The 26,048-nt window shown below is 30.6% G+C and overlaps 1 protein-coding gene across 4 annotated transcripts in view; it reads right to left on the minus strand.

The window, feature by feature from the left end:
* The window catches only part of LOC129966581 (TNF receptor-associated factor 4-like), a 357,557-nt gene that overhangs the window by 170,376 nt on the left and 161,133 nt on the right, over window positions 1-26,048 (minus strand). The window contains exon 1 of one of the 4 annotated variants that reach the window (XM_056081053.1): window positions 6,677-6,727. The exons of the other annotated variants lie outside the window; for them this stretch is intronic. The gene's annotated coding sequence lies outside the window, so the exon portion shown is untranslated. Of the gene's footprint in view, window positions 1-6,676; window positions 6,728-26,048 lie in introns of those variants that run through there. 4 annotated transcript variants of the gene reach the window in all.

Here is a 26,048-nt window from a genome sequence, read left to right on the forward strand (position 1 = left end):
GATATGAACCTAACGAAATATTGATCATGGATATGAACCTAACGAAATATTGATCATGGATATGAACCTAACGAAATATTGATCATGGATATGAACCTAACGAAATATTGATCATGGATAAACTAAATATTGATCATGGATAAACTAAATATTGATCATGGATATGAACCTAACGAAATATTGATCATGGATAAACTAAATATTGATCATGGATAAACTAAATATTGATCATGGATATGAACATAACGAAATATTGATCATGGATAAACTAAATATTGATCATGGATATGAACATAACGAAATATTGATCATGGATAAACTAAATATTGATCATGGATATGAACATAACGAAATATTGATCATGGATAAACTAAATATTGATCATGGATATGAACATAACGAAATATTGATCATGGATAAACTAAATATTGATCATGGATAAACTAAATATTGATCATGGATAAACTAAATATTGATCATGGATAAACTAAATATTGATAATGGATAGACGAAATATTGATCATGGATAGACGAAATATTGATCATGGATAGACGAAATATTGATCATGGATAGACGAAATATCGATCATGGATATGAACCTAATGAAATATTAATCATGGCTAGACTAAATTTTGATCATGGATATGAACCTTTTAATTTCTCGTATACACAGTATAGAGAAAGTATAGAAATAGTCAAAAATTTCAAACTGGAAAGTTTGACAAATCTCCACGTTTGAGACCTCCCTGACGGTTGAAATTTGATATACGGTCTTTACACCAACTCTTCAGATTTTGATCAAATTTTAAGTAAAAAATGTTCAAAAGTTCGTCTGTCCGGCTGTCAGAATATAAGTTAACATGATAACTACGAAGAAGAGCTAGATGATTAAAATTCGTTACATAGATTAAACATCTATGAATCGGTAGTGTAGATATCTATAGTGTAAATACCTGTCGAATCTTAAGCCAAATTCAACAACGAGTTGACCGTCTGTCGGTCTGTACTTTCAGAAACATGTAAACGCGATAACTCAAAAACGCAATGACTTAAATATATCAAATTTGGTACGTGATTTTGTGACCAAAAATGTCGTTTTGCGTTTAATTTTTATTTCAACTGCTTGCGAGAAATGCATCTAAAACACAAATTCGATTTCCGGAAACCGCATGCCAGCGATTAATCACCAAAAAACTCGCCTAGGATGGCGCGGTATATTCAGTAATAATGCTAAATTCACGCCAAACGTTAATATTTCTTAAGGATTGTTGTACGCCAATGCCATTCAAGGAGCTCTCTGTGATAACACCTTTATTAAAGAGTATGCGAGAAAATTTTGGAGAGACCACTTAAGCTGGTTTTTTAAAAGTTATGGTCATATTTAATTCCAAAAATCAATTTTTTGGAGGGGAGAAAAAAAGAATTAATGATTATATGCTGACTTCAGCGAAAGTTGAATTTAAATCGCTTCTGGAGATTTTTATAACAGCTGGAATCTGTGAGAAATAACTTTGTTGATAACATGCAGAGTTTCAGCTGAATTTTAATCAAATTTTTTTCTTTAGTTTTCCTTTAATAGCAAAAAAATTCTAATAAAAAAGTACCTCAAAACACTGAACGAAAGAAAAAGTTCTATTTTTTTGTTGTTATTCTTTTATTTGCCGCCGTATGGTCGATAGAACGCATATTAGAAAGAGATTAGATACCAGTGGAAAGCTTGTTTTTCGACCACATAATCGGTGGAGATTTATAACAGCGAAGATAAAAACTAGTATTATATTCAGCTTACATGGGTAGTTTTTTTTTTTATCTCGAATATACATATTACAAAATGCTTAGCATGCATTATTCATCAATACAAAGTTTCTGAAATTTCCAAAGATCCCGTATTATTTTGAAATAAATAACTGGAATTAAAATCGTCTGCTCTTCTCGTACGAAAAACTACAATAAACTGTCATGTATAATTTTGCGGACGCTGGATAAAAGTTAAAGTTTTTATTTATAGTTGCTTAACATGGAATATATTTTTAATAATTTCTTATATTGATCCATAAAGCATTGCACATGAAGGCAAGAATTTTGTTTATGTGAACATCTGTTTAATTTGAGATGATTATCAGGTCTTTCAATTAGTTTGAGTTTAGTTATATTAACTTCTGGTTTAGAAACAACATGATAACTGTTTTGAATTCATAAGTTTAAATCATAGTCAGATGACGATTGCGATCTCCAATCTTCAAACATCCACTCATATCAGTGAAAGAAAAGTTTGCTTCTTTACAGATTTTATGTAATATGTGTAATATCTTAAAAATTGTAAATAAGTTGGATCAAAAGTCAGTCGGATTTCTACTGGTTCACCGTTTTTTCGCTTGACATTCGCGTACATATGAATGCCTCAATTCCAAAAATCAATTACCTAGATAAATGAAATTTGGCACGTTCTCTTGCAACTAAATGTTCTGATATCAAATTTACAAATACAAATTTACAAAACAAGTATCAAATTTATTGCCTTATCGGTAGAAAGAAACATGCACAAATGCATAATTCGGTCTTCATTATAATACCATTCAAAAACTCGCCGACGGGATGCAACTTTCATAAGGAAAAAATGGTACCATTTATTTTTACGCGCCCGGGTTTACTTGGCGGTTTTCAGATTATGTCAAGATTATCAATTTCCATTATACATAAGGCGCCAAGATGGTTGACGACCGTTTTCAGTTTTTAGGATTCATCGAAAAGGCCTCAAAAAAAGAAGAGAAAAAAAAAACCCTCAGGAGAAATTAATAGGCAACTCCGTATCGAGCCATCATATTTTCAATTCGAGAGAAAAATGCTCCCCCTGGTCTATCTTGTGGTGAAATACAAATTTTTTTAAATTCAAAATTATATCACTGGTTTGCTTCAGAAATCTTCTAATTCCAAAATTTTCCATTTCGGTTTATGCCTTGTACACTATTTTTTGGAGAGTAGAAACATTTTATCCAATATTCTATAAAAAAAAAGGTACTTTATGCCCAACACTGTTTTTACAGGAAGCATTTCAAATGCAATCTTACCTAAAATCTGAAATATTAATTTAAAAAAAATGTTATTTTTATAAGCGTTTATAAATTAGAAATTAACTAGGATATCAAACACATAATAATTTATTTTAAAGATAGCATTTAATATCGTTGAAAAATATATGGAAAAATTTTGAGAATAAAATGAGTTTCATTTAGTCATCCTGAAACGAAGAATCTTTAGATATCAGAAAAAGCCATGATGACCTTTGGCACAGTCTTGGCTCCAAAACCTGTTGGTTGAAGGCTCGAGACTAGATAGTTAGATGACTTTCATCGTGTGTATGGGCCTGGTGCATTTAAATTTATTAAAAGTTCAAATGTTCTCTCACTGCCATGATATCTTATGGAACTTTGGAGATGATGTCTTCTCAAGTGTAGGCTTTATCCTCTGAGCAGAGTTCAAAATCCGAGAAAACAAATGAAGAATAAAAATGTCACATTTTTAAAATCCGAAGAAAAACATCGTTTAGAATGAAATACTAGAAAAAAAATTTCTCACTTTATTACTATTACATCTAGATCTATACATTATTACCAAATATAATCAATGGTTCAGAGATTATATTTAGTTCTCAATGTTTAATATAAATGCCATCACTGATTCAGTTAGTTTTGGAAATAATTCCATCAACAATCTTACACAATTCCTTAAGAGCCATAAATCATCAAAAAAAAAAAAAAAAAAAAAAAAAAAAAAAAAAAAACATAGCGACAAACGGTGAAATTCTCATGGTTGAGACCGGAACTTTTTGAAAGAGTACTACGATTCCAAACAGTACCGATTTTTGTTACGGCGCACAATTAGTAATAAATTGTTCCATTGTTGTGGTGAGAAGAAAATGCCGTTTTACGATAATTTCTTCTTCCCTTTAACTTTAAAAGCGAAGTTTTAAATACGTTTCAGATTAAATTTTTCCCCCATGTTCTTGAAATTTGAAGAAAAACAAAAGGTATGACATAATTACTGATAAATAAAATTTACTGGCATATTAGTTTTTTTTTTCAAAAATAAATACGAAGCTTAATTCTGTAATGAAGTAGCACTAGGGCTATTCTGGAAAAAATTTCTAAATTTTGAGTCGTTTTGGATAAAAAAGACAGTGCCTGAAATGATAATCTCCTCAATTTGTTGAGTGCCAGGCTTTCTTACATGGCCTTTTTTGGTAGAATCGAATTTTGTAAGTAGAACCCTGCACTCTCAAAGCAGAAGTCTTATCACTTGACAACCACGGAGGCCCTTAAATAAACACGAAAGTGACATAACTACAATTTTATCATTTTTCATTGTTTAATCATAACTGAGTGTATCATTATAAGAAAGAGTACGGAGTGTGAGATGTTTTTTTTTTTTTGTTTTTTTTGTTATTAAATTGAATAAAAATGAAAAATTACTTTGACATAGTTTTCTTGCTAATTTTATTTGCGTCCAGCCAAAAATGTAATTATTATTTTATATTGTTTATTATTAGGTTATTCAAAATTAATTAGTAGAGGCAAAATTTGTGCAGAAATATTTACATTACAGTTATTATTATGAAGAATGCGATATAGATTACATCACCCCTACCGTTACAGTGCACGAGCCCTTGTTATTTTGACGCATGCAGTACCTTAAGCGCCGTTCAAGGTCAATAATAGACAAAATTTAAGATGTTTCATAAAAGACTAAATAATATGAGCCGGCATGTGTCATCGAAATAAATCAGTTTCTAGAAAGAATAGTCGAATTTTATTTGTAACTGTGTCACGCCATTTTTACTCAATTACCTCCAATGTTTTTATTGCTTTTCCAGTACTAAGCGACCTTATCTGTGACCCGTGAAATCCTGATGAATCGACTCTACCCGAAATTTCCAACCCAACGACTAAAAAGCGATCACGAAAACCAAAAACCCTCTTGAATGCTGCACAACGGCCACTTGTTGCTACTCAGATAAGGTCTGGCATACAAGGAACAGTTTTCCTCGGTCAAGATAGGAATCACAGATGAAGTGCTCGAATCTGTTAAGACGCGCTCATCCTTTGATGATGGTCACGCTTACATAAACAAGAAAATTGGTCCATTATGGCAGATGGGGGAGCAGGGTGACCAGAAGGTGACTTCGCACACAAATCGATCACAATCGCACACATCACGTTCGAATTTTCAACGAAAGAGGATGTCCCACAGAGGTAGTAGCATCTGTTGGAGTTTGTAAATGTTCTGACTCATTTGGGTAAATAATGATTAAGTCCCAGATGGAATAGTTTTGGGACCCTTTTATATGGAGCAAGCCAACCCAGAGCAAGAAATAAACTACAGTCAGTGACTACTTGGTACTCTTAGTCAGTAATTTTATGGTACTTGGCGATAAAATAAAAGCAACTTGGTGTATTATTACATCCAATTAAAAAGTTTGTAGTGTGAATTTAATGTGTTTGAATAAAATTGGTATGCTTGAACAGAACGTTCTATGCAAAGCAACTCTGTGTTTAAAACGCAAATTGTTCAGATTCATAGATATCTTTGTGTTCTAAAGTCAACGGTTATCTTTAGGGCCGATTTTTAAGTGATAGAACCAATTAATCCCAATAAAGCTGGCGTCAGAGAGTAGTCTATTCTTGGCAATGTTGGATTTTGAGACTTGAAGTGGCACTAAGCTATTAAAGATATTCAGTTTTTATACAGCATTTAGGTATAAAATTTAGTGTAAATAATAGAGGCGCTCATTCAGACATTTTTAAGGAGTGGGGTGAGTCGAGCTATTGCTTGTATAGCTTATAAGTAAATCTAGCTCTTGTCTCAGTTTTGTGGTGAAGCAAAGAGCAGAGGTAGGACACGTAGTTTGGGCACTATTACAAAAGTTTCAAAACTGCAGGGTGTTTGTTCATGGAATCTTTTCCTAATTTCAAAAATTTACAAAAAATGCAGTAAAATAATAATAAAATCATTAAAATATTTACTTTAAAACAGCAGAGTTCTTAAATTGTAGTACAACGGATAATTCAGTTAATGTCAAAGTTTTATATTCGATTATTATAAAAATGACGTCATCGAAGGGGAAAATTCTGTGTTCGTTGGTTCCATGAATTCGATTGTTCAAAGTCAATTTTGGAGTTTTATAAAGGAGGCCTCCTTCGAGATACCATGGGTGCTAAGATTGAAATTTACGAACTCAAACGGTTTTATTAAAAGCATTATAATTGTTTTTACAATGTATCGAAACAACCATGTGCCATAATAGTTTTTTATAATTAAGGACGGAGTTTTTGACGGGTGTTATCAAGAATTTTAAATAAGCTACTTTTATTTTTAGTTTAAAGTTTCTGGAACTTTAAAAGAAAAAGGTTTGACCAAATCTGGAAGAAATTAATTTATACAATTTCTTTTTTTACAGCTTGTCCCCGTTAGATTAAACATCTAGACAATTTTCTTTAGTTAAAATTTATTTTCATTCTATTAATTGAAAATGTCAAAATTCTGTTCAAATAGCACTAAAAATAAATGCATATATGCTATAATGCAACTCATGTTCAGAATAATTATTAATAAATCAATTTTTAAAAGTAGAATTAAAAAAATTAAACTTTTCATCAATACAAAAAATTATTTTTTTACCTGTTAACACAAAGAGATTATTTTGATCCTTAAATGTCCATATTCACTTACCTGAAATAAAGAAAAAAAAAAATTGCAATTTTGGAAAAAATATTTATGAAACATTTTCAAAGTCTATTCAAAAATAAATATTTGCTAAGAATAAAATATGAACTTAAACGAACAAAAAGATGTAAAAAAAAAAGGCTATCATACAAGAAACTATGTTTACGTTTAACAGCTTTTTAAAATCGTTTGCAGCTGCTGATCAAATTACATCAACAACAGAGAGGCTCACTTGAAGAGATGCAAATTGTCAATGAAGAATAAAAGAACAGTTTTAACAATTTGAATAACTAAATAATATGATCAATCATTTCATGAAATAAAGTAAAGTAAAATGTTTTATTAAAAAGAAAAAATATATTTCTTTAAGAAATTATGAAGTTATTAAAATAACTTCCAAAAAATAAAATGTGATTTCTGACGTTTTGTTTTTGTATTTCTTAAGGATATTTAACGAAAGTTATACGACCAAATTTTACAAAGGCGTACGATTTCGTCTGTAATCATAATATTATAATAATGGCAACAAACCCTTACAAACAATACAAAAAATTATCAAAATTATCATTTATATAGATGGATTTTTAAAAACATTTTTAAGAAAAATGAAAATTCAGATGAAAGTTAACATTATTCAGTTTCGAAAGATATACTCGGCAAAATTGTGGTAATACCTGACGATCAGACACTCGGACTGCAATAGGACTGCATAATTACTTCTAAATCACCACATAGAGCAAACATGGTGCACTATTTACAGATTGTTCTGTAGGAAACACATTTAGCGGGCTTGTTCAAAGACTGTGACAGGTGAAACAGTCGATCAGGGACGCTAGTTTTTGTTCGATTTGTTTATTCAACTGTTGGTTGGAAACTTTTAAAAATGTTCTCTTGGTGTATAATTATGTTCCATAAACAGCAACCTCAATTAAAGCTGAACAAACGATGAAGCAGAAATAAAGTTTAGTTGTGATTCATATGCTGTTAAGTTACCTATTCAAGGATTTTTTGGAACTACTTGTTTAGAACAAGCTTTTTTGAAAATTTCTTTTTCTTATCTATTAATGATTATTGTTTACTTTAAAAATATCTGTTTACAAAAATGTATAGTTGATAATTCAATGTCATATTTTCTTTTTTGTATGATTTTTTTAAAATTTCAATTAAAGCTGAACAAATTTTTTTAAAGCTGAACAAATTCTAGCTAGACATATTACTCATTAGTATACTATTTTTTTGTGATACATTTTTTGAATTACTATTTGAAGAAAGGTTGTTTGTTGCTTGCAAATAAACCTTGCACTTTTGACATTTATATTTAGACAAATATATTTACTTGAAAAAATTGAGCACTGAACTGAACTCAGGAATATAAACTGTGTACCGAATTTTTATTCGAACTTTAGAGATTTAGAAGGCAACAGATTTGTTCGTATAAGCTCGAAGTTTTTTTTTTTTAATTTCTATAAAAAGGATTATAAAAATATTTAGCTGAAAAATAATCCGATATAATTTTTTCTATATCGGATTAATTTTCAGCCATTTATCAAATGAAGAAAGACTGAAGGATCTAAAATCTGAATTTAGAAGAAATTCACAATAAATAATCTAATGTAATATAACAAAAAAAAAATGACGTTATAACGATTTGCAACCTAACACATTATATACAACGCACCCAATGATAAAGAGTATACTTGTTCAAAAAAATATTAAAAATTTGCATAGAATAAACATCAGACAACAATAAGAATTGTATATCAATATTTGTTCACAAATTAAATTGTATAATGTATTCAACTGGAAGATTGCATTTATTATGATTGTATTCTGTTTATTATGAAGGTTTTTGAACAAAAGGATTGTCATGAATTAACAAAATTAAAATACAAATATTCAACAAATAGTTTTGTGGTAGAATACAAAAGTATTTGAAACAACATTTTAATTGTTTTTTCTTTATCAGTAACGAGTTTAGGCTCTCACGTTCCAAAGCAATGCATAATATAAGGCTCCTCATTTAATAAACTGAAAGATTCAGTTTTTATTTTAAAGCATTTTTAATTTAGATATGCTAATTATTAATTTAGATTAATAATTTTTATTTTAGTCATTTCGGGAAAATTTATATGTTTATTTATTTTATGAGTCATTGGTTGCTCGGAATTCACATTTGTACACATTATTATTGAAGCCGACACTCGGTGCCTATAGATACTTTAATGGCTAAGTAAATGCAATGAAACAGATAAAATAATCCTAACACTTTGTCGAAAATAATTGGTCAAGATTCTAATATTTTTTTTAATTCATAGAAATTGTGTTTTTTACAAACCTATTTATTTCGCGATTACACTGATAAATCTTTTTTAATCGACTTACTTGCGACCTCAAGCAGTTGCTTAATCTGACTAATTGGAAATCTGCCAAAATCCTACATATAATCCGTGGTTTGAAGGTTTTTTTTAATTATTATATCGGTACAAGTATTGATGTAAATTTAAAGATTTTGTAATTCTGTGTATTAAAATCAAGGAAAAAAAATTCTTTTTATTTCAGTTCCTTAGAACAAAATCAAAATAAAATAATCTACAATGTTCTAATCAGTTTGTGCAAAAACATTTGCACATCCATGAATGAGGGATTTGGTAAGATGGTAAATGGTCTAGAAGGCTTCTTCAATGTGATTGTAAAAGGTGAATATTTCGGATATTTAAAAAAAATAAATAAAACGAATTCTTTACGAAAAAATAAATAAACGATCGGTTAGAAAAAAGTGAAAAATAACAGTTTGAATCTATTTTGATAAGTGCAAATGATTCTGTTATTAAAAATAATTAATACTTAATTTTAAAAAATTCCTTTCCATTCTGTTCGTTCGGTTTTTTTTTTTCTGATTGACAAGAATAGGAATTTAAAGAAAAACATTTTTTTAATTTATTCTACATTTTATAAATATTCACACAGAATCCTTTAGAAGAAAGTTCTGTGAATAATAATAAAAAGTAATATAGTTATATAATAATATAATGAATAATAATAAAAAGCAGAAGTTAATCATATCTACTACCAAGTCTTCTTTTTTACACCCAAGTTAAAAAAATAGTAGAAATCTGGTACAAAATATTAATTGCCTATTAAATGATATTAATACGTATTCGAAAAAAAAAAAATCGTTTGCTCGAATATATTGAGTATTATTTTTTCAATTGTTTTTATCAAGCAATGGTGAGAGAAAACCGATTATAAACAAATATAACCGAAATAAAAGGAACTCTTCATTCAATTATATAGATAATTGAAAACTTAAAAGATTAAAATCTAAAAGAAATAACTTAATAGATTATTTCGATTATCAAATTTCCATCCTCAAAGGCACATAAACAGAAAATAGATTAAATCTTAAACGAAATATATTTACTTTATTAAATACTAAAATATTAAGCTCATAATTAATACATTTATTCAAAAATAAAGCGTTGCCTAAGAAGAAATGAATCTAGAATTTATTTCTTTAAAAATAACTTTAAGCCTTCAATTCCCTTTCCGTGTTGATTAGATTAGAAGTTTCAGTCAAGCGATAAAGCTGCATTTAACTAATGGCACAGAACAGTGCCATTTAAAATAATTTTCTACTTACAAACAAAAATAAAAGCAAATCGAATTGTAGAATTTATTTTTTTAGCAGGAAAATCCTAATTGTATTTTTTTCCGGTTAATTCCCGAATCAAAGTAGCAAGTGATGTCTAGTCATTACCTCGCACTATTTACTTTGGCGGAAACATACATTTCCACGTTCGCTTATTAAGTGTGACTAATTTTCGCAGGCGGCTCTGTTGTTTTTAGGGATGAGCTGTTTTTTTTTGCCCCTACATTTACCCAATTATCTCCGAATCGGATAAATTCCGCTCAATTGAGTTACTTGTAGCTATCATTTGGAGCTGTATTTTCTGATAATGAGTGTTTGTTATTTCTGAATTCTCTTTATAATCACACTTTGGGACATGGAATTAGAGGGAAATGTTGTTAAAATAAGGCTTAAACACAGCGTATTTTGAAAGAAATTAATTTGAATTTCTTGTTTACAAGGTGTAAGCTTGTTGCAAAACGGATGGTAATCGAATTGCTTTTTGGCTTACGCTTTTTTTCCCGCTTCTAAATATCAAAAGCAGAATTTCTTTAATAAATTTTGTTTTGTTCGTAATTTTCAATTATAGCTACGTATGTTGTTAAACTGGTTTTGATAAAAAGTTTTATTAATATTGTTTTTTTTTTAAAAATCATTTATTAAATACATTTAAAGAAATAGGAAATACCATTTTGTGGTAAATAAATAAAATATATTATTGCCTTCTTTGTTTTTGAGGAGGAATAACAAACATGTATAGAATGCAAATTATGATGTTAATTTAATTTTCATTGCACAATAATTTGAAAAGCTGACTTAGTTACCAAAACCATATTTGTAGCTCGTTTTTTCAACTTATACCGAATTCATGTGAGTGGAATGATACTTTCGTCAGAATAGTTTCTGTTTAATACTTGGATTAGTTTAGTTTTAATTAATCTGAAGAAACATGAGAGCTCCTCTCAGACTCAGACTTCGTAGTTTCAGTCAGATGACGTGGGCGGTACCTGAATCGGCATCTCTATATTAACACTCCACATCTCCAGTTCGAGGATATCCGATCCGATGGATTTAGCGTATGTCTGATCTGTTTATAAGATGGTTCTGTAGTGAAATAGGATTTCGAAATCTCGTGTTAAGAAATGTATATGTAGAAATGTGGTGTATATGTAGAAATGAATAGGTTGAATATGTAGAAATCAGAATCTGAATCATGCTGGAAACTTTATTACGCAAACGAGTTATTTTAATACGAAATAAATATGCTGGTACGATCATTATAAGTTTGAAGATATGGATAATGTCGTCTTTGTATTGGGACAGTAATAAAGCCAGCTCATAGAACATGTGACTACCAATCCAATTACGTATTTTAAATGAACAGCTTTGACGGCTAAGTAACGGATATATCATACACCACTACTTTTGTTTTAAAGCTCAGTTCAGTTTATTATATTAATGTCCCTTTCAGAAGCAACCTTATGATTTTTTTTTCAGAAGGGCTTCTTAATTCTAAACCTAAGTAGATGACGAGGTCAACATCTGAATTCCAAACTTCCGCAATACATCAATACGAGGACGTTAAAGGAATGGATAATATTGAACGTGTACTGGGCCTAAATACATGATGAATCTTTAGCGGAATAAAGTTTAGAACCTAGAGAACCCGGAACCCGAGACTTTATCTAAATTCAAATATTGATAAACTGACCAGCACTTCAACAAAGTATTGGTAGCCCCCGGGCTGGCTGTAAAAGGAATTTTTGTGGAAACCCATTTTCCTCGAAAGTTTTTCAAGAAGAGAACCTACACCCCATTTATTCAAGTAAAAGATTCCTACCTTTGGTGCTGTCTAGATATTTCAAGGCCGCTTAGACCAACGGATGTGTCACAATTTCCTTATATCATGGAAGCTACGCTAGACCAAGTCGGATTAAAATCATCAACACAATATCGCAGCTTATATCACTAAGATCACCGCATTTATATCACTGAGAACAGATTGTACTCATTATCGATTAGATAGAATAAAGAAATTCATTGAAAACAATCGACGCAACGACGTCATCAGCAATTTTAAAGTCCGCTTTATGTACAAGGCTATGTAAAGGGAGATACAAAAATTTATCAATTTACCACCCGCAAATTGTTTGTTACCGAATATAATTCACCATGTAATTTACTGCAACGAATCATTTTTATTTCTTAATCAATTTAATTTAAAGTATTAAAAATGGCAAAATGAGCCATGGAATTACACGACAAAAGTTTAATATCTAAATAAGATATCTGTTAATAGAAATAATCATTTGACAATTAATTTGATGAACTAGTCAGATCGAATAAAATAAAACTTAGTATTTCAAATTGTAAATAAATAGTTTGTAAAAAATACGAGTTCTATGAATGATAAAATATTAAGATACTATTAATATTTTATCAAGTATAAGTGATCAGATTCCTATATGTTTCATTACGTTTACTTAGTTATATGAATATTAATAAAGCAAAGCACTTGCTTCAATAATATTGAGTACAAGCGTAGATTCTAGAGAGTCTAGAATCATAATAGACAAGTGAGTCTTAAATTTAATAACATAAAAAATACTAACCTAAAATAAACCATTAGTCATTAATGATCGTTAAAAATATTGCCGCATTGAAGAAAGACAGTCGAATCTCCATGGCCGAATGGTCATGGCACTGGTCTCATGATCAAGAGACCTGGGTTCGAATCCCGTTAGAGACAATGGGATTAATAGTATATGTAAATACATAATTCCTTTATTTCATGTTCCAGAAGATACTGGACATTTCTTTAGTTTACCAGACAAGTGTTCTGGACTTTTCTTACTGTCTCCAGAAGAGTATTCTGGAACTTTCTCTGCTAGTATAAAAGCAGAAGATTTGTCAGTTACTGTGCTCAGAGTTCAGTTAATAAACTGTTTTAGCTCTACCTCTTGTGCGTGTGCGTGTGTCAGTGTCATTGAGTTCTATACTATAGTTCTACGTGACAATATATTGAAACCTGAAATTATTTTAATTATATTATGAAACTAAAGGCCTTCATAAGGAGTGGAATAAAAGAATGCATAATAGTCATTAAAAGGGTGGAAGAATGGATGAAATATTGATAGGAATTTAACTTAGGTTAAAAAAGAAGGGTAGAAATTACTATATTAAACAAAATTAATAAAAAATGTTTTAGTTCTTGTTGTTCAACGAGACGCGACGGTTTAGTGGCAAGATTTCACCTTCCGAATGAGAAGACCACAAGTTCAAAATCCCACATTCGCAAAGAAACATTGTGTATGTGATCTTGAAGCCTGTTACTTGTGGTGTCGAAGCACAAACCTTTCCCCAATGATGTATCGAAGAAGTCAGGAGAAGGGGGCGTCAGATACAATCAGACGTCATCTATCCACGACCATCTGTCTATCTAGCTATTCTAACATAAGTTAAGGCTATAATTTCAAAAAGAAGAGAGCTAGATGGATAAAAGTTGGTCTATAGGTTTTAGCATCTAAAGAATGGACCTATATCACATTTCAAACCCAATCCGCAGAGGGAGGTTGAGAGTCTGTCGATTATTCAAAATCGCATTGACTTAAATATTTGAAATTTGGCATGTGATTTTGTGACTATAATTGTAATTCTGAGTCAAATCTTTGTTTAGAATCATTAAAAAAAAAACATATAAACTTTGCATTTGGTTTTCTGATACTGAATTCTAGCAATTAATAATGCGCATGTAAATTTATTAAAAAGTATGCGAGAAATTTTTAGTGAGACTACTCAGGATGATTTTTCTTCTCTTGATACCATATGAGACGGAAAAAAATTTGAAATCCCAGTCGTTAAAAAGAACCGTGATCCCGAATACTTAAGTAAACAGAAACATAAAATAAGAAATACAAATTATTTATAAATGTCTAATAAAAATTAATTCAACGAAACACGTTTATGTGAAATATTTTAATGAAATGTTTTTAATCAGGTTGATTTTTATGAATGAACCAATTCACATTACTTCGAAATCATATAATGAATTGACGTTGTAAATGTCACGGAATCTTCTGTTCCATGTTTAACACTGAAGCGAAGGAATGAGGCCACGTCTTTTCTTGCTCTTCAAGATGCGCAATATATTTCACAATTAAATTAATTCAGTTCGCTTGATGTGAATTTGAATTACCTCCATCATCACTTTCTCTTATAAAGAATATGATAACCATAAAAAAATTCATTAAAGAGATTCTGACGTATTTCCATGTTTTATATCTCACTGTTCTAAGAAATATATGTATAATTACGTCTGTTATATCTAGTCCAGTGTACATCCAGACACAGAATTTCTATCAAAACATCGGAATTTGTCAAAGAAAAGTCTGTCTGTCCATCTGAATGCACAAAGACGATAAGATAAAAATACAGTGAGCTAAATAAATAGAATTGGCATATTATTTTATCGACATAATTATGGCTTTATATTAAAGCTTCAACAGAAAAACTAACTCTTTAATGGTTTGTTTGCTTGCAAGTATGTAAAAATAATAATTAAGAAACCCGATAGAGATAATTTCAGTATTTGATCTTTACACAAAAATGGTTGATTCCTTTTAAATTTTGTTCTAAATTCCTTAAAAAGTAATTTGTATGTGTTTTTTATCTCGGTAACGTAGACACGACGTCTAAAAAATAGAATGATCTTAAGAAGAGAAATTTTGAAGTGGACTTGACATCAAAGTAGAAGATTTGCCTCAAATATTGGACACAGTCTGTCAAAGAGAAGAGATCAAAATTATAAAATCCATCCTCTTCTCTACATAACGAGGTTTATCTTAAAACATATTTTATTATAGAAGTATGAAAGAAAGTTGAAAGTAGCACACCCACGCTTTTTTTTTTGCGTAGTTTTTCTTCTTTTGTTTAACAATTTTTGCCTTTAAAACCCTAAAGAATAACACGTAAACAAATGTTATGATTATTTTCGCATCCCTTACTAGAAGGCGAGATATATAATTTAAGAAGCCCCTTCTCTATAACCCAAGGGCAGTGCGCCCATCACGGCTACCCATCTGCAGTACTCCCATAATTTATTTTCAAAATTTGTATTTTTGTTTTCAATCTTATTTGCTTACTTTTCCAATCTGAGAATTCGATAATTAAAAAAACATACATCAAAGAAAAAAAAAGAAAGAAAAAAGGGAGAAAAGAGTATAGAAAACGAGCCAGGAGATACAATAAGTACAGAGTGGGGCTGCAAAGCAAGCAGCCCTCAGAAGCATCAAAATTCTCCCACATCGTACAACTCAGAGATAATACAGAAGATGGCCTCTCTCCATTTCTTTGAAATTAAAGATGTCTTAGCTGTAATTTTCAAAGCTTTAGTTTGACTCACAGCCAAATGATACTCTTTTTTTCAGTTCCATTCAAAGTATAACTTCACACCTTCAGCATGATTTTTTTTTGCTTTGTTTTGTTTTGCATTTTCTCATTGGCTGTTCAAAACTTTTGGGTTTGCTTTGTATTGTCTCGACAGAAACGCCTTTAATCTGATTTTTTTAGATGTTTTACAAAAAAGAAACGCAAATAATGTTTTAAATATATTGTTCAGATGAAGATATTTATAAGCAAGATTCAGTCATTATTATAAAATGGGGGAAAAAACCTCATGAACTTTCAGATCTTCAATAAATCACATTTTCACAGCCTTTCTTGGGCGAAAAATTGATTATAACCAGCAGGAATACTTTAACTTTCTTATACACTTACACAATATCGTAATTTACTTCTTCTTTGTATATAAATCTATATCCCTCAAATGTAGGGGTGGAGGAAGGAGAGGGGGAGGGGTGCTGTCTCTTTTCCCTGTCGGATTTCGAACGTTTTGAATCAATATATAGTATTTTGTGTTTGTAGTATAATAAAGAAAATACAGTATGAATTTTTAACTTTTTTTTTCAAACCGATTGAAACTAAAGTTTTACGTAACACCACTATTACAGTAACAAGATCACACGAAAAATTTCATTCATATAAATAATTGCGTCAAATTATCACTATTTGAGTACATGTACGCGAATATACAGAGCGACAGGTGATTAACCTCTTCCCTAGTTCAACTTTTGATGTTAAAATTTTGTACATAATTTCACTGATTTAGATCTTTGCGTTTTGAAATTATTGTATAAATTTGCATTCGGATAGACAAATAACTTCCTGAAAATGCATTTCTTCTAAATTTTGAAAGAGATTTTAAAATTTGGGGTTAGGATATTATCGAAATTTTTCACTCTCATTCAAAGCGCTTTTTGAGTTAATGTGTTTGCAGCCAGATAGATAGACTAAGTCAAGAAAGTCTTTTTTTTTTGGACTCCAAGAAAAAAGAGATAATTCATCAAAATATTTTCAAATTTTTTGACGATTACTGTACTTTTTTTTTAAATACGCTATTTATGAAAAAATATAAAAAATGCAGGTCCTTCTGTACCGGATTTGAACATTGTTCAAACATCTTCAAACATAAAAATAACGCATTCCAATGTACAGTTTTGAACCACTGCGCGTTTCTGAGCTGACCAACTGTTACTACTATAACCTGACAATCCAGATCAATACTCACACGGTATGACATCAAATCTATTTTCCTTCTTTTCACCGTGACTGAATCACAAACTTGAACATAAATGTTCCTATCATTTTAAACTATTTAACCTGTATGTTCTAATAGTTGTTTCTGCACCTCCAAGGTCGGGATGCAGCAGACCGTGGCACGAATGTTCTGTTAGAGCTACAAATAATCCAACAGTATTGGCATACGACTTTGTGTGCTCAAGCGCTATCCACTCCTCCCTTTATCTCATTCTAGAGGTCATCCGAAAATGAATCGAATCGTTCGCAGGTATTGGATGTGTGCCCCTTCGCAGATGCTTATCGAACGGAGCAGACGATATTGAACTTCTGCCGATAGATATCGTTTGGCAGACAATATGGTGGAGCAGAGTGATGGGCACTTGTGTGACAGTTGAACCTCCTCCGTTGTCGATAAGAGTCCATACTGCATCGGTCAACGGACAGGAAGTGGCTGAAGTGAGCGTTGAAAGCCAGTTTATGGCTCAAGTGCGAAGTCACTTTTATAAGTCATCACGAATCTGATATTAAATTGGATACTAAGATGAAATATTTCATGCAAAATTTATTTGTCATTTTGTTATTTCATAAATCAGAACCTAAATAGGTTTTGTTGAATTACATTTATTCTAAATATCAGATATTAAAGTCGTGAATTTAAATTCCTTACTTCTTAACAAATTATAATTAACCAGTAAAAGAGATTTCCTCAACATTTTTTCGCAGTTTTTTTAAATAAAAATGTTAGTCCCTCTCCCTTGCCAGCAAAAAATGTGTTACTTAGGTAAGACCACGAATGTTTTGTATGGAATTGGCAAACAGTAGTTAAGAAATATTGATCCTTGGCTTGAATTTAGTACTTTTATTGAGTTAATCACATAATCCTCGCCAGTATTTTGGCAATTAATTCATGGGTTAATAATACGATGCGATTAATAATACACTAAAATTGAATTTCAGTTTTGTTTTCATCAACTGGTTAAAACAAAAATTTCACATATGACTATAATTATAGTCACAAAATGGTATATCAAGTTTCGTACATTTAAATAATTGCATTTTTGAGTTATCGCGCTTCCTTGCCTGTGGAAGTATCGATCGACAAATGGTCAAAGCTTTGACGGATTTTGGTTCCAAATTTGAGAGACCTCCACAATCTAAATGTTAAATCTGTGTATCAAATTTTACCCATCTAGCTATTTCATTGTCGTAATCCTTGTGTTAATTTATATTCAAACAGCCGTACAGATAGATTCAACTAAATTTTACCCATCTGGCTCTCTTCGTTTTGTATATCATATTCATTTGTATTAAAACAGTTCGAAAGACAGACTTAATTAATGAAAGACAGACAGTTAAATGAATTTCTTCCAAAATTTGATAAAAATCTACACATATGGAGAAGAGACCAAATCCCATTCTTCTAGCTCAAAGCGTTTTTGATTTATCGCGTCCATAGACATAATTCCAAAATGTATTTTTCGAAGTGATGAATGTATAAATCGCAGAAAGTTTTGAAAATCTCGTGGACGAATATTTCGACGATTATATTATATATTTTCTTTACATACTTCAAATAATAAAAAAGTAAAAAGAAGATAAAACTCTAAAAAGAAATAAACAATTTACCAAATATTATTACGCATAATTTTTTTCCTGTAATAAAAGGATGTATATATATAAAGAAAAATTCTCTTTAATTCGCGCTTAAATTTATCTAACAAGAATAATAAAAGGAAGTCTCTATAGCCAAAGGAGTTCTTAAATTATAAAATAAAAATTCAAATATATTATATTTATTTTATCTAATAAAATTTTCACATTCATTAAAAGAAAATATTTATACTTTTCATTCTTTTAGAAATAATTAATCAATTAAGACGACTTTAAAGAAGTATTTATTTTGTCTTTTCCGATAAGCAAAGCAATTTTGTATCTCAAAATGCAAAACGAAATGAAACTTTGTTATTAAATAATAAAATGTATTATTACGTCAGCAAAATGGTCAGCGAGAGATAAATCATTCCACTTTTTTTCTCTATAAAGAGCAGGATCGGAAACAAAAATAGAATTATGTTATCTAGTATTCTTATCGATTTATCAGCTGTTCCGCCAACACAAACACATTCTGCTTTTTAAAAAAATATTCTTACTACGTACAGAAATTTCAAACAATTTAAAGTTGTTTGTAGATTTCACTTTCAGTGTTTAATGTTTTATAATGCATTCTTTTATTATAAAATATTGATCAGCAGAAAATTTTCAAACAATAATAATGATTTAAACTATGATATATAAGCCTGTAATGAACAGCTCATGTAATCCACTATGTAACTAACCCTAAACTTAGATAGAACAAACATATAATTCCGATAAAAAAAATGCTCTAAATAACGCAAAGACTTATTTTTTAGGTTCTTTGAGTCAATAAATGTATTTCTGTAAAAATAATGAAAGTAAATATTTATATAAACTTCCTGTCCAATTAATTATATTTGATAAAATATACTTGAGATCCTAACATTTTAAACAAAAAAAAAAAAAAAAAAAAAAAAAACGCTTTTATATTATCGAATTTGATCGACTGACGAAGCTTTCAGTTTCATTTTTATAAACCAATCAATGGCGATCTGGAAGAATAGGTACTTGTTTGGTTTTCCGTCAAGCAGTCATTCAAATATTCTAAAATTTTAATAAATATATATAAAGTTTATCATGGAGACCCCCAATTTTTTTATATATATATATTATTTACTTTATTCTTAATTTTGGATTTGTTTTAATTTTTTTTTTAAATTTAAGAAAAGGTTATTTATTGAATGAAATAACCATAGAATGCCATCCGTAGTATCTGAGTTGATGAATTAATTTGAGAAACTCTGTATATGCAACTAATTATACTATTTGAAAATCTCTTGATCGAATATTAATAACCCAGTTTTAACATTATACATAATTTCAAAAAGTCTGTACTATATATGATTATAAATTATGTAACTTTTTATGAATTTGTAAACAATTTCATCTTTTTGGAAAAAATAGAACCCAACAGATTGAAACCGTTCTTTTTGATTTTCCTTTAGGAAGTCGCCGATAAGAATAATTGTGCCTTTTATTTGTCTGCAATGACTCAGAAGCATCTATTATCAAATTAAGAAATGCAATTTTTGTTGTTTACAAATTTCAAAAGCTACCAATCGAATTATAATAATTTTTTCATATGCATAAGTTACTTCCTTACTTTAAAAAATGGAACAAATAACAATAATACTTTTAATAAGTGTAAAGGAAAAAATACATACACACACAAAAAAAATTTGGAGTTAATTTAAAGTTAGTAAAAATACTCATAGATAAAGAAGTTAGCCTTCAGTATCTATTGGCTAACCAAAATTCGAAACATTAATTTACGAGTGTTTGAATGAGAGACACAAAAAATCATAATTGTCTTCTTTTGTTCGAAAGTCAGCGAATTTGTAAATAATTGGAATAAATAGAAAACGTGATTGTTTCCCTTTTTGTTGTTGAGATTGATAGTACAAAACTTTTTCTTAGAATGTAAATCCAATCATATTATAATACAAAATATATTATAAAATGGCAGTTTGTCATCGCAGAATAGTTTCTTATTGAAGAAATGGGGACAGATACACAACAAAAATGCGTTTTAAAGGAAAAGCAAAATATGTCAATCGTAATAAAAATTGACTGAATGAGGAAATTTTTTAAGGCACATGAGCTCATAAAAACAACCTTACCGTTACTGCGACCTTGGAGAAATTCAAAACCTAATGTCCTTGTTTTACAAGCGAAACGAAATCGTCTGTCGAAAAAGTCAAAAGATTAGATCAGCTTCTATCTCATTGTTGGCAACAATCAGAACGCAAATGCTGATGGATTCTTAGGGTTAGGAGTCGCATTCTGGACGAGGAAGAAAAGCATTTGTGTGTCGACACCTTTATTGTTTCACATTTATTTCAAGGCGCTTTTTATTTATTGTCACCAGCGGCTTTCAATAAGGTTACATACGGAATTGGACATTAACTTAACAGGGGACAAAAACAAAAATAAAAAGCAGAACCTCACTGAAGAATGATTGTTATCGGCTGCTTTTGAGGAAGAAATTGTTCTTGAGGCTAAGAATGTTGTTAAAGAAAATCTGCGGTCACAGTAAATGACATTGGACACATTCTTTTAGAGTTAAAAATCGGCATGGAAAGCACGCGTATTGAAAGAACGTAAAGTATGCCAGTCATAAATCGTAAGCGATAATATTTTATATAATATATACAATCCTAAAGTACTACAAATAAAAATATAACAACAGTTTTTCTTTTACTGATTTATCAATTTTTTTTTAAGTTTCTAAAAACCAGTAACTATCGCATGCGGATTTATTAATGAAAATTTTGATTATTAATGTTTATGTATTTACTCTTTTCATTAAAGATACATATTTGAATCTTTATTAAGATATCAATTTTTCTTTCGTTAGTTTAATGTCTGACAAAAAAGAAAAAAAAAGACTTAAAGAAATGCAGTGAAAGCCTCACGATGTTAAATCTTCAAGAATTACTTATTTTTTATACTAGACATAGTTTTTCTGTGAATTATAAGATTCTGAAAACCATTTCACATGTAGTCACAGTTTCATAAATATTGTTACGAAATTTCCGGGGATTCGTTTGAATAGTGGGAGTTATATGGTGTGGAGAACGCTCAATCAGCAGGCGGCAGTAGAAAATAAAACAACGATGTTTATTTACACGAAGACACGCAGGACAGCACAAAGACGACAACTATATACAGCACAGAAGACGATTAGCTTCAGCCGAGACGTGCAGCATACAACAGCATACAAAACAGCAGCATACAACAAGTCTCTACTGCAGACAATAGCGCACAGCTTAGTTCAGCACTAGCTTCACTCCATCGCTGCTCCGCTTAGCTCTGAAAGGCCAGTTCTTTACCGTCGACCCCGACTACTCTTCGACTCCACTGGTCCACGACTACTCGGCAGCTGCAGGATGCTCCTTTTATAGGTCTCAGGAGGTGGGGCTAGAAGCCTCTCAACCAATCAGGAACGTTCGAGGCGTATCTCGGTTCCTACTGGACGGATCGGGAAAATTCTCGATGTTTCGGGTATAATCTATTTTGGCGCAAAAATAGCCAAATTCATCGCCAAGTCGCCAAATGGTCGCCAAGCTCTGGGACCTCCTATGGAACCAACTATGCCGGGAAGCCGCATCACAGATTCGTAACAATATGTAATTACACATGTCGCTTTGTGTGCAATTGTAGATTCTTTTACTTTGATCTTATTTGAGCATAACATACATTATGTGAAGTTACAAAAAGAAATTTCATAATCCTTAAATAATTCGATCTCTAGATTTTGATGAATATCCATGAAGTCATTGCAAAAGTTGGACTTCAATTTTCATAGATGGCGTCATAGTAAATTTTATAGGGAAATGCCGATACTAGATTTGGCTGCGTTATTTACTCTTGAAAAATAAAAATATTTTTTGTCCCGACAGTATTGAATCTTAATAAAATAGGTCGATTTTTGAGTGCGATAAATTTTTATAATTTCTACAATGAAAAGGTTAATTTTTTAAATATCCAAAGCTTTTTGAATTCTGGAAAGGTGTGATTGTTAGAACTGTTAGACCGTGCTCCTGCTCTGTGAACTGCGAAAAAATATTTTTTGTAGATTTCGAAATGGTGATTTTACACTGGAAGTTCACCAAGACTAAAGTGGCCTTCCAACACTGCTGGTCATATTATGAGTGCAATAGAAAAAAAATTTATAATAACAATTGAGAGTATTGCGAAGCAGCTGAAATTGATAATTTGACCGCATTTAGCCATTTAAAAAATTATAATGTTTCCAAGCTTGAGAACTGGGTACCGCATTTTTCTCTCCGCATCTTCCATTTTTCTTCTGGCACATTTACGAAAAAGAGTACTTTTAGGTAGATTCCTATTGGAAGACTACCTATTGCAGTTCTCGTGATAACACTTCAGGAAAATTTCTGCAGTTCTTCATCTATCGTGGTCACTAGAATCCAAAACCACCCTTCGTTCGAATATGTATATATATATGAATTTCGTTTGGCGTTCACCAACTCCATTCAAGGTAATTACAATTTTATGCGGGGAGAGAAGGAAAATTAATTGAAGGATATGCAAGAATGTTTAGGGGAGACCATTCCCTTTGTTTTTGTCTAAATATTGGAAGGAATTTAAAACTAGTTACTTAGATGAAAAGGAATCTACCTTTGTCTTCCAGTTTGCCGAGATGATTTTTTTTTTTTTTGATCCTGTGATATTAGGCAATGAGAAGTGGATTTTATGACTTGGATTTATGTGGATTATTGTGAAAAAGCAGACGGAAATGTGGAGCCTGTAGCAAAAACTGTCTTTAACCATTCAAAATTTTTGTGTGCTTGGCGAAACACCATCAGAATGATTCATTTCGAGCAATTCTGACCTGGTGAAACGATCATATCATTCAAGCATTTAACATCTTGACACTACATCTCCGTTTCTAGAGGTCCGGTGCCCCCTATCCTGGTTGATATAGGTGTAATAAGACTTTGTTAAAAACAAAAAAGAAATATTATATTGCAATCAATTGCAAAGAAATATAGAAATGACAAAAGTATGATTATGTATGAAATTAACAACACTGAATAAAAATTAAAATGGATAATATCTGGAATATAGTGAAGTTGAATTTTCTAAGGTACATTGAAGGAATAAAAGTGCAAGATACCACATAAATGGATGGAGTCGCCGGACTCTCCACAAGAGCAAAAGTCACCATTTAATAAGTGAAAACGGTGAAGAAAGGAGGAAATAAATCATGGTGACAAACTGAATTTCTTTACGAGTGCAGGAGAGAGATTATTTTCATGAATTTATAAACAGATTGACCAGTGTTTCCATTTTCCAAAAGATTTTGCCATTTTCTTAAAAATATACCCTATAGAGATGCCTTATTTAAGCTCGTTTTGAGGTTTTAAAGCTTCCACTGGAGCACCTTCACTTATAGCAGCTTCTTCATTACTCCGATAACCATGTCCTTTGATCCATCTTAAGAAGATGTTTGAGTTTTGGACGTGAAGGGATTGAATATTTCGAACAAGTTGATGAAGGATTAGTAATCTCGAACTGCCAATAAACTCTAGACAGTATCACTTTTTTTTCTATTTTCTTCTTCTTCTTTTTCGCTTGCTCAAATAATTGCTTTTTTAGTCCTAATAACTCGGCCTGAAAAATACTGTAAGATAAATAAAATCTTCGATTTCTTTGTTTAAGCATTTGACATTGATGTGGATAGATTCTTGTTGTGTTTTTAGATATAGCAACATGATAGCTGTAATGACCTACAAAGCTGCCGTTATTTGTTCAGTATGATCTAGAGATACAAAGGACGAAGACATTCTTTATAGTTGCCGATTTTTTCTCCAACCAAGGAGAGATTGGAAATGACCATGCGCTTGTACTAGGCAGGAAGGTCTTTTCTGTGATTGTTTGATATAGGGCTCTTCAAATTTTCGTTGTAATCCTCACTGAGGATCTGCTAAGCTGAAAAGTCGGGTGACAGATTTAGCAGCTTGTTCTTAAATGTGAGCAATCCAATTTAGCTTGTCATCCATGTTATTCCCAAATATTAGAAGGATGACGTTCTTTTTAAAGGCTGAGAGTTCCATTTAAAGTTGGTCCCCTAGGTAATTTTTATATCAGTATGTATTGTGAGTTTTCTATTGAGATTTTAAATAATATTTATCGTTTCAAATCTTAAAAAAAATTAAGAATTAAATTTGTAGGTTTTACCAATTTCTGTCGAGTTTTCCTTCTGGTGATGAAAGCGAAGCCATTTGCATGTACTTCCAAATGAATTTGTCTTGTACTACTCTGTTTTGAAAATCTCATCTGCGGTATTATGTTTAAAAAAGTAGAGAAGTGAAAGATCCTTGTGGACAATCTTGGTCCATTACTTGTTTGGCTTGCTATTTTTCCTTCGGAAAAGATGTCTATTAAGGTTTTTGAAATATGTGATTTCATATAAAGTTTACTTACTCTTTTTCTTATAGTCTCATATTTTAGTCAAAAACGTCTTTAATGTTTAGTGAGTTAAACAAAGAAAATTTGGTTTTTACAACAAAACTGTAGATTTTGTCTATCGGTCAGAGTTCGTGAACACGATTCAAACAAAATGTCAGAATGTCAAAGAATGTCAGAAAGTCAATGTCAAAGAATGAAATTTAAAATAGGATAAGTTGATATAGTAACATTTTATATAAGAATCAAATTTTGGACTGAGTGAATAAAAAAAAAAATGTTCTAAATCCTTGCGGTTATTTTTCGGACTATGAATTTGAATGCAAAACATGTCATTATGCGAATGGGTGAAAGTCGAAGAGAGAACTTTTAAAAGATGGGAACTAGATTTGACAATTCAATTCGACTGTTGCATTTAAAGTAATATCGTCAACATGATTTGGCTAATATAAGGTGGCTAAGGCATAATCATACTTATTTGTTTTTACGGACCCCGAGTTTACTTGGTAATTTTTAGATTAAGCCAAGATCTCAAAAAATAAATGGATAAATAAATAAATAAAATAAAAATAAGGTTATTTGGCGATTTTCAGATGATGCTGAGATCGCGCAAATTCTATATAAATAAGATGCCAAAACTTCTCTAAGACATTTGCATTTTCTGAGCTATTTGGCTATTTCCAGAACACACCAAGATCGCCAACAACAAATTAGCAATGAATTTATTTTTATTTTTATTTATTTATTTTTAGCAATTTATCATCGGGCTGTAAAAATAAACAAGCATCGACACAATTATTAATGCAGATGAATTGAGATTGCTAATTACCAAATTTGGTAACGTTACTTAAAGTTTACACCCGATAATGGGAAGCTACAGTTAATTTCTACATTATTAATTATATTCTTATTCTAATTTTGTTTGATAAATTTTTCTTAAAATGAAAAATATTGTTTTTCTATAATTTTGCATCTAAGTTAATTATTTAGCAA

The sequence above is a fragment of the Argiope bruennichi genome, chromosome 4 (assembly GCF_947563725.1).
Source record: "Argiope bruennichi chromosome 4, qqArgBrue1.1, whole genome shotgun sequence".
NCBI classification, from domain to species: Eukaryota; Metazoa; Arthropoda; class Arachnida; order Araneae; family Araneidae; genus Argiope; species Argiope bruennichi.